Consider the following 9,998-nt stretch of genomic DNA (forward strand, 5'->3'; position numbering starts at 1 on the left):
GGCTTGTGAAACCTCTCCCATTCTTGATAAGAGAAAACAGATGCAGTAATTAATTTACTATGTACTTTGCTGAAGTGCATCAAGATCAGAATAAACATCCCTTTAGTAATGCCAGAAGGAACATACAATTCTGACCTAGTCTACCTGGCTAAAGATAGAACACCAAAAGATGATGTAATCTTCCAGAGTTCATTAATAAAGTGCCAAGTGCCTCTTGGTCTGCTAAAAACTCTCCCTGCTATTAATGAACCAGTTCCACCATGCTTTGTTTGCTGTTAAGGATAGATTGTTAAAGGGAAAAGAAATCAAAATATAGTAGGGGCGTACAAGCATTTGCAAAGTGTGGAGAAGAACCAGCTTAAGTTGCACAGTTTACTTTGTGTGATGCATATATAGATCAAGAGAGCAGTGGGCAGGCATTTATCCTTGAGGGGAAGAGGCACAGACAGGGGCCACTGTGCACGCATGCCAGTGTGCCTTGCAGGCCTCCTGGACTACCAGAAATTGCTGAGTGCCTAAGCCACCCCTGATTGACTAGTTGCCAACCCCCACCCCAGGGTGTTCTCCCTCATGGTGACCCCTCCTTTCTGCCATGCTTAGAAGCTTCCAGAAGAGACCTGGAGCAAGTGCTTTCTCTTGTTAATTGCACATGCGTCAGTTTCCTGGAATGCCTGTACCTTACCATGGTGCTCCACCATGCATGGCCAAGCCCATGAACCCAGGAGCTGCAGTGCCTCCACTTGTCCCCCTGTATCACTCTTGCCAGAGGCTCTGGGACATTACATGTGTCTATTCTGGAGATGGGCAGATGGTCTTGATGACATATGCCTTCATGTACATGAGTCAGCAGCTTGCCATCCCACATACAGCCATTTACCACACCTTATGACTGATAAAGGCATAATGGACTCAATCAACAACTTCCACATGGCTGACAAGGCCATCCAGGATGCTATGACCTCCAGAGGTCTCTGGTACCACCTTCAGACCATTGAGTGGCTATTTTGGGCCTGTACCACCAGCAGTGATGGGTGGGAATGGATCATCTTGGACACTTGTGACACAAAGCAGTGGTTCTAGAACTTCATGGACATAATTGCTCAACTGGACCCCCCATATTCAGTGCCAGGACATCGGCATCGCCTGTTTCCCTCACTCCACAGAAGCAGGTGGCCATTGCTACCTTTAAACTTGCCACGTATTACAGCTTCCACTCTGTCACCAACTACTTCAGTGTGGGCAAGTCCACAGTTGGAGAGGTCATCTGGGAGATGTGCCAGGCCATGCACCTTGTCCTGGTCAACTACTTCATCCATTTTGCCAACCTGCAGGATGTTGTTGCCGGCTTTTGCCAGATAGGCTTCCCCAATTGCGTGGGAGCTATGGATGGCACCTGCATCTCCATCCTCTGACCACCCCAAGGTTACGTAGGAGTTCATCAGCCACAAGGACCTTTTTTCCATCATCCTGCAGGGTCTTGTCAACCATCAGGGCTGCTTCACCTACATCTTTGTTGGATAGTAGTGCCGACAATATCAGGGTGTTGCAGAACTCTGTGCTACATCCTTAGGGTCCCCAGCAGTGATGTCAGCATCCTCTTATCCCACCCCTCATCACTGGGGACCATACCTACCCTCTCCACCCCTGCCTCATGAAGTTCTGGACTTTAGGAAAGAACATTGCAAGTACTGCCTAAGCAGATGCTGCGTGACTGTGAAGTGCACCTTCAGGTGCCTCAAGACGTGCTGGCAAGCTTTGAGTGTGCACCTTCATGGGGAAGGCATACTTGCTGCACCTCACCACCACTGCCTGCATCCTCCACAATATCTATGAGACCAGGTGAAGGCATTTTGCAAAGCCTGAGTGGGAGAAGCGTGGCATGCTGAACAAGCATGGCATTTGAAGTGGTTGGGGTGTTGGGTCATTGCTGCACTGGGGACTGTGGGCTCCATGTGCTCCTCTGAGAAATCCACAACTCCTTCCCTTCAGCCCCAGGGTCCTCTTCTCCTTCTGTTGGAACACTGACTATGCAACTCTAAGTCAGTGTGGGGGTCTCCTCATGCTCTGAGATTAGGCTGGCATGTTCCCCTGCAGCAGACCAAGGACCAGGGTTATGTGGAGTGGACCAGCTCACCTGCTGGAGGAGCTGGGGCTCCCATTGCCAGCCACTGTTCCAGTGACAAGCTGGCATGGCAGGCTGATGGGTGCTGCATTCCCTCCCCTAGAGCCAAGTACTGTGGTGCCTCGCTGGGACTGTCTTGGAACTGCATGTGGGGTCTGTGTTCATGGTGCAAATCCCAGGACAGTGCAGGGGATGGTTGGCTCAGCGAGAAGGGAACTGTTCAAGATGGCACTGCTCTCAGGCCCCAGGTGCCCCAGTTTTATTTCCTTCATCCGCTTTTGCCTGCTAGAAGTGGCACCTCTGGGGTTTTTCTGTTTTGCCAGGTCATGGGGCCCCTCACTCTAATTATTCTGTCCCAGGTATACCTCCCACTCTGCTTGCTCCCAATCAGGGTGCCACAGGGGCCAGTCTCCTCCCCCTGCCACTAGGGGTCCCACCTGCAGGACTCCTGTTTCTCACTTCAGGGAACACTCTTTAAGACATGGCATGATATGCTGACAGGGGCTTACTGGCAGCCTCTCTCACCACGTGTGGCCTGGAGGACAAGCGGGTCTCACAGGGAGATGATGCTGATGCCAGTCAGGGTTCTCACAGGTTGCTGCAAAGTGGTTTCAAACCCCTTCCATGAATGCCCTCTTCTGGTGCTGGGAATTTGCTAGCTCTGCTGAGGTACAGGCAGCTTCCTCAGAACTGCATGGCTAACTCAAGCCCCCTTTCCTGCACTTCAGCAGCCCAGGTATAGGCATCCCCCAGCCTCCAGATCTTCCCCTCCTCCACATCTGCTGTCTCTCATCATATTGGTGCCTTAGCTCTCAGCACCAAGAATCTGCAGTGCATGCCCAGTGCTCAGGGGCAGCTACCAGGGACTTGCAGCATCTTGTCCTTGTTCCTTAGCTGCCTCCCCCAGGCATTTCTCATGTGCTCTGCAGCTGTACAGTGGCCTAGCCTTGAGCTGCCATTGCATCCTCTTCATGCTCCCTCCCACGTGCAGGTGGTGTCTCTAAAAATAGACATTTTGTCTTTGTGTAATGTAACTAAGTCTGCCGATAAAATGGGGTATAACTGCAAAAGTTTTGGCCCATTCTAGGACTCAATTGGGCACTCATGCAGAAACAGGATGTTGTTTTGCCTATCACTTGCTAAGCACTGGGTGTCAGATTGGGTCCACTGGCTGGATCTGGCCTGCAGAGGGACTGGGCGTTGACCATCCAACCTTCTGAACAAAAAGGTTGAGCACCACTGTTCTAGAGTGATCCCCTATTCAATACCCTTCCTGCCATCTACCATTACTGGTTTAGAAATGCCAGAAGAAACATCTCCAATCATTCTGTTCAATAACCATTAACTGATCTATCATCCACAAATTGATTCGGTTCCTTTTTAAACCTGACTCTGCTACGTGCCTCCACCAGCTCCTGTGGGAATGAATTCCATAAACTCGCTACATTTGCATAAAAAGTACTTTTTTTGTTCATTTTAAACCTGTCTCCTATTAATTTCAGTGGTTCACTAGGAACACTAGTTTGAGTGTTCTTGGATTTGGTGAACAACAGTTCCCAGTTCATGTAGTCCACTCCCTTCGTGATTTTACAGATCTCTACTTTATGCCCCTCAACCTATTCCTTTCCAAACTGAAGTTTTAGATTTTTACATCTTTTCTTATATGGCAACTGCTCTATACTTGATCATTCTGGTTGCCTTTCTCTACTTTTATCTAATTTCACTACATCCCTTTTAAGATGTAGGGATCAGAACTGCACACAGTATTCAAGATGTGTAGGCACCATGGATTTGCATAGTGGCATGATGATGTTCTCTGTTTCAATTCTTTTCTTAATGAGGCCCAATATTTAATTGCCTTCTTTTTTGGTCACCACTGAACACTGAGCTGACTTTCTAGAGACCTATCTACAACAACTCCAAAGTGAGTCAAAACAGCTATGTCAGAACCCAGCATTGTATACATATAGTTGAAAATACTTTTTTCCTGAGGTGCGTTACTTTGTACTTGTTGACACTGAAGTTTGTTTGTCAATTTTTTTGCTCACTCAGCTTGGTGAGATCTCTCTGCAGCTCCTCTCCATCAGCTTTGGATGTGACTACCTGGAATAATTTGGTATGACCTGAAAACTTGAACATTTCACTGTGCATCCTCATTTCCATGTCATTGATGGAAATGTTGAACAAAATAAGGCCCAGTACAGAGCCCTGTGGGACCCCACTTTTGACCTTCCTGCACCCTGAAAAGTGACCATTTAGCCCCATCCTTTGTTCCCATCTTTCAACCATCTCAATCCACAAAAGAACTTTCTCTCTTATCCTGTGTCAATGCACCTACCTTTGGTGAGGAACCTTGTCAATGCTTTTTGAAAGTCCAAATACATTATGTCAGCTGGATCCTCCTTGTGTGTTAATACCTTCCAAGAACTCCAGAAGATACGAGGCAAAATTTCCCTTTACAAAAACCAATTTGGATCTTTCTCAGCAGATCATATTTGTTTTTGTGACTTGATTTAGTTCTTTACTCTGAATTCTACCAACTTGCTGGGTTGGAAGTGAGACTCACTGGTTTGTACTTCCCAGGATCATCTCTGGAGCCCTTTTTTGAACATGGGTGTTATGTTCACAACCTGCCAGTCATCTGGCACAAAGGTTATTTGTAATGATAGGTTAAATACTTCAGTGTTTTATCAGCTCTGCAACTTCACCTTTGAGTTCCTTTAGAACTCTTGGGTGAAACTCTAGTGAATTATTAGTATTTTGTTTATCATTTGGTTTTAAAACTTCCTCTGTCTGTCACTTCAGTGTTGTCCAACTCTTCAGACCCATGTACTAGAAAGGATAGTTTTGGCATGAGGATTTCCCCAGTGTCTTCTATGGTAAACACTAGGCCTGTACTAAGTGGCAAGTTTGTTGCTTCGGATTCAGATTTGGCCGATTTGCAGGGACAGTGATTCGATTTGCTGATTCAAATCACCATTCCAATTTGATTAGGCCAAATCAGATCTGAAGTTTAGGCACCACTTCGGAGACTCAGCCATAGACTAAACAGGCCGCAGTCCTCACCATGCTGGACACAGCTGTCTCCAGCTGGTAAGTCTGTTGTGGTGGACGGAGGGGGGAAAGAAGTTGTGGGGGGGGGATCAACACCCCCACAGTGAGGGAAGGATTGTGGCTGGGGCTGGGACGAGCTGCCCAGCTGGGGTGGTGGGGCATGGGACTCAGGGAGGTGGGGGTTCCCACCACTGTGTGCTGCTGGTCCAGGAGGGCATGCGAGCAGGCATGTGCCACTGGATCTGTGTGAGGTGGGTTGGACTGGGCTGCTCTCCAGGAGGCTAGCTCCCTTCTGCTCAGAGTGAGCCACACCTGCATAGCTCCCCTGCTCTGCCCTGGCTGGGCAAGCAGCAGCAAGGCAGAGCCCTTGCATTCAATGCTGCTGCACCTGCATCTCATGACCCCCCCACCCTGGTTGGGCAAGTGACAGAAGGGCATAGCTCCTGCTCCCAGTGCTGCTGCACCCACATCCTGTGCCCCTCCACCCCAGTTGGGCAAGTGGTGGGCTATGCCTTGCTGCCGTTCACCCAGCCAGGGTGGTAGGGGAGTGGGGTGTGGGATGTGTCATTTGCCCAGCACCCAGCAGGTGTGGCTTCCTCTAGACAGAAGGGGGCTAGCCTCCCAGAGCACAGCCCAGCCTACCCTGCATAGATCTGGGGGTTCACACCCGCTGCCATGCTCTCCTGGACTGGCAGTTCATATTGGCATGCAGTGGCGGGAGCCCTCCACGCTGGCTAGGCAGCTAGCCCCCGCCCCAATCCCTCCCTCACTGTAGGGGCCATGCCCCCTTTCTTCCCCCTCCACCCACCACAGCAGGCTTACCAGCTGGAGGCAGCTGTGTCCAGTGTGATGTGGACTGCTGCCTGTTTAGTCTGTGGCTGAATCTCTAAATCAGCGCTGAATCTTTTCCGAATTGATTCAGAGGTTTCCAATTTGATTCATACCTTTTAACTGGTCTCCTGATTAGCTTCAGATTTGGAGATTCGGCTGCTGAATCGGGCTAAAACTCCTCTGAATCAAATCAGCTACCGAAGCTTCTCACAGCCCTAGTAAACACTATTGCACAATAATTGCTATAATTGTAGTAAACATAAGCAGCATTGTGTTTAATTCTGGATTTCATTTTAGCTGTTACACAAGGACCTTCTTCCTTGGACAGTGGTCATAATGAAAAAAAGCTGGATGGTTAGGGAGTAGTTTTCTATATGTATGGAGTGAAAACATCTGTCCTTCTGACTTCCTGGTACTGCTGGTACTTACTGATATTACAGTAGAAATGAGGAGCCCCAGTTATGGTCCAGCATCCTATTGCGCTAGAAGCAGCACCCATGCTAGCTTGGAGACCTCTTTTGGGCAATAGGGCTTCTTAATTTATACTAAAGACATGGGAATTGAAATAAGTTCTGATCTGAATGGGTTTGGAAGTTTGAACAGAATGCATGGATTTGGATTTAGGCAAAGAGAAGATATTGGGAGGAAATCAGAACCTGAACATAGTCAGAACCTGAACATGGGGTGCTGGAAGCTTGGTTGGGCTCAGGGAAACTAGCAGCCTGCCCAGGTGGCCCCACACCCTGTGCACTGTCCCTGTTGCCTTCTCTGGCCACCAACACACCCAACTGTTGTCCTGCTTGCTCTCTGCATTGTCCCATGGGCAAGCCAGCCCATTCCTGGGTAGCTCTAGGCATCCTGCTGGCCACAGGAGCCTGCTGAATGCAGAAGTAGTGAAGGGCCTGATCCTTTTTTTCTGTGGACCTTCCTCTCTCTCACATGGCTGGGGGCAAGCTGATGAATGGCTGCAACACTCCAAGTTGCAACACTGCAAACTAAAGTACATCGGGATGTAGTTTAGTTTGCAGAGATGCAAACTGATTTAAAACTGGAAGATGAGACTGGTATATTTTAATGTTTTTGCTTACATTTACATAGTATTTATGGTCACTGAACTCCTAGGAGTGCTGCTACTTACTGCAGTTGGAGGTGTTGTGTTGTGGGTTCAGTGGCAGGAGCCACTTGCCACTTTTCCAAAGAGGTTTCTTTATTTCTGCTAACAGCACACACACAGACTTCAGACTCTCTCTCTCAGCTCTGTTCAACTCTGCCTAGCTCTTAAAGATATACAGTCATCACATTTCCCCTTTCCATGTGAAAGCACAACCCATTTTAACCAATAACAATATATAGACAGTCATTCCAATTTTTAATAAATAGTGTTCAAAGGTGTTTTAACATGTGCTGTTGGGGCATGAGTGGCGTGTTTTAATTAGAGAGGCTCTTGTGAACTGCTCTAATTAAAGTGTCCATAGCATCTTGTGTATTCAGCATCACACACTTCTAAATGGTAAGGGGGCTGCTTTAATTAAAGCTCATTCAAAGAGTTTTAGTTAAAGTGCCCCCACCACCATTTTGAAGCATGGGGATGCTGAATACATAAGATGCCAAGTCTGCTGGAGCATGCTAATTAGCACGCTCCAGCAGACTTGTGCCAGAGCAGGCATTCTGGACATCTACAGGCACCCGATTAGTCCTTTCAGTACGCTTCTCACTCTTGCAGGTCTGTGAGGCATCACTTTAGTTTCTGCAGTGTCACACTTAGTCCATGTTCTGATCTCCTCCATGTCCTTCTCCCTCCAGTTCAGACACTGTTTCTTCTGTCCTTCCTCGACCTGCTGCAGGTTTTTCCTGTTCCTACTATAGACATGTCCTTCACTTGTTTTCCACTTGATAAGATTTAGGAGCTACCTCATAAGTAACAACTGTCTCCTACATCTATGTTTTACCATTGTACATGTATACCCTGTCATGGGGTATCAAAGGTTCTAGTTCTTGTGTCTCCTTGTCATAATAAAGTTTTTATTTATACTTATTATGAACCTTATAAACATTTATGTTAATTTGTTGGTTTTTATCGGTGGGTACCAAATTAGGCAGTCTTGTTCTAAGTTTCCTGTTAAATAATGTGAAAGGCCATGCTTCAAAGGAGACGTTCCAAAATTTAGTAATGCCATATAAGGATCTGTGAGAGACTCCTCTGCTTTGTTTATCAGCCTTTTTGTTGCTTTAATGCTATTTTTACAAGATACAAATTAGGTTTGTATCTTGGGCTGGTGGTAATGTGTGTAAACCCATAGTTCTTTGTGAAGCATTTGGATGCATACCCATCAAGTTACAGTACATTGTCAGACCTGACCACAGTCATGTTTGGCAAAGATGGATTTTATATGTGTTATTACATGTTTTGTAGCAGTGTTTTCAAGTCTTACCATTTCTGGAGAGTGAGAGTAATGGTTTAAAACCGATATATTGTGTTTGTTCCAGTATGAGTGAAGAAATCAATGGCTACTTTGGTCCATGGGGCCAATTATTCCCTAGTCTCTACCACTGGCTGTTTTGCTTGACTGTCTCTGTTTTTTTGACAGGTTGAACACACTGTAATATACATTCCTGTGCCCATATTAATTTGTGGCAAGTTTAGAGTCTTCCTAGCCTTTCTTTTGCATTTCTCTGTACCCAAGCATCCTATGTAACATTTCCAGATATAATACTTTGGGAATAAGTCAGTCATTTCTAAACAAGAGGCCATCTATTACTGACAGTTCTACTTCAAACTAATGATAAGGACTGGACATGTATCTTGTAGGCCATCCTGCATTAATGGCTTGTATTCTTGTTTGTAAAATCCAATCCTATGCTATGGCATCTGTAAGTACAGTCCATATTTTATCAGACACCAGGCCCTTTTTCTTTAACAGGCTGACATGCAGTATCTAATTCCGGGTTTGTTTCTACTTCTGTCAAAAGCTCTAGTTAGAGTATCTACCACCACTAACTTTTCCCCTAATATGAAATTGGATAACTGCAATTCAAAGAATTGCTGTAATGTTGGAGGCATGTCAGAGAGTCCTTTTTTGCTGTTGCTACCAGTGACTTGGGATCTGGTTCAGCTCTAGTACCAGTCTCCCATACAGGAAGACATGGAACATTTTACATCCATGCACCAGAGCTAAAGCCTATTTTTCATTTTGTGCACAGTGAAACTCATAAAGCCTAGAAGCATATGCCATGCTCCCCATACTCCTACATGAGTGCTGTCCCATGATCTTTCTTTGAGGCCTCTGTAGACAGTTTTGTCTGACATTTGCTGTCGTAGAATGTAAGTCCCGGAGCCTTTTGTAAAAACTGTTTTAGGTGCCCAAACTTCTTTTCATGATATGCTTCCCATATCCATTTTTTACTTTTATACAGTAAAGCTTTTATGTTGCTGCATTTTTGCATCAGATTAGGTACCAGCTTCCCCAAAAAGTTAACCATGGCCAGGGACTTCATCTATGGGAGGTGGCATATAATCTCTGCTGGATTCTATCTGTTTGCCTTGATCCATTACTTTTTTTACCCAGATATGTTTTCCTGGCTCTAAATTTTCACTTTTGTCTACTGAGGTCAAACCCTGCTGGCTGAGCCCTTTCCAGAACTCCCTGAAGCCTCCGATGGTGCTCCCACATTCTACACCCCCTTATTAAAATATTGGCTATATATAATTTAGCACCTTCAATGCCACAAAATATTTATAGCATATTTTTATGAAACACTTCTGGTGATGAATGTAACCCAAAAGGCAATCTGTGAAAGAAGATTCTTCCTCATGGAGTGTTGAACATGCCCAAATGTCTGCTATTTTTTCTAGTGGAACCTGGCAAAACCCAGCTGTGCAGGTGATGTGGAGAAATATGCAACTGACGCCCAGGAAAAAGCCAACCTATTAAATAGGTACTTTGCGTCAGTCTTTCATCAGTCCCATGGGATGCCCATGCCTGCTATGGGA

This window comes from Crocodylus porosus, unplaced genomic scaffold (genome assembly GCF_001723895.1).
Source record: "Crocodylus porosus isolate Cpor-Errol unplaced genomic scaffold, CroPor_comp1, whole genome shotgun sequence".
In the NCBI taxonomy this organism is placed as follows: Eukaryota; Metazoa; Chordata; order Crocodylia; family Crocodylidae; genus Crocodylus; species Crocodylus porosus.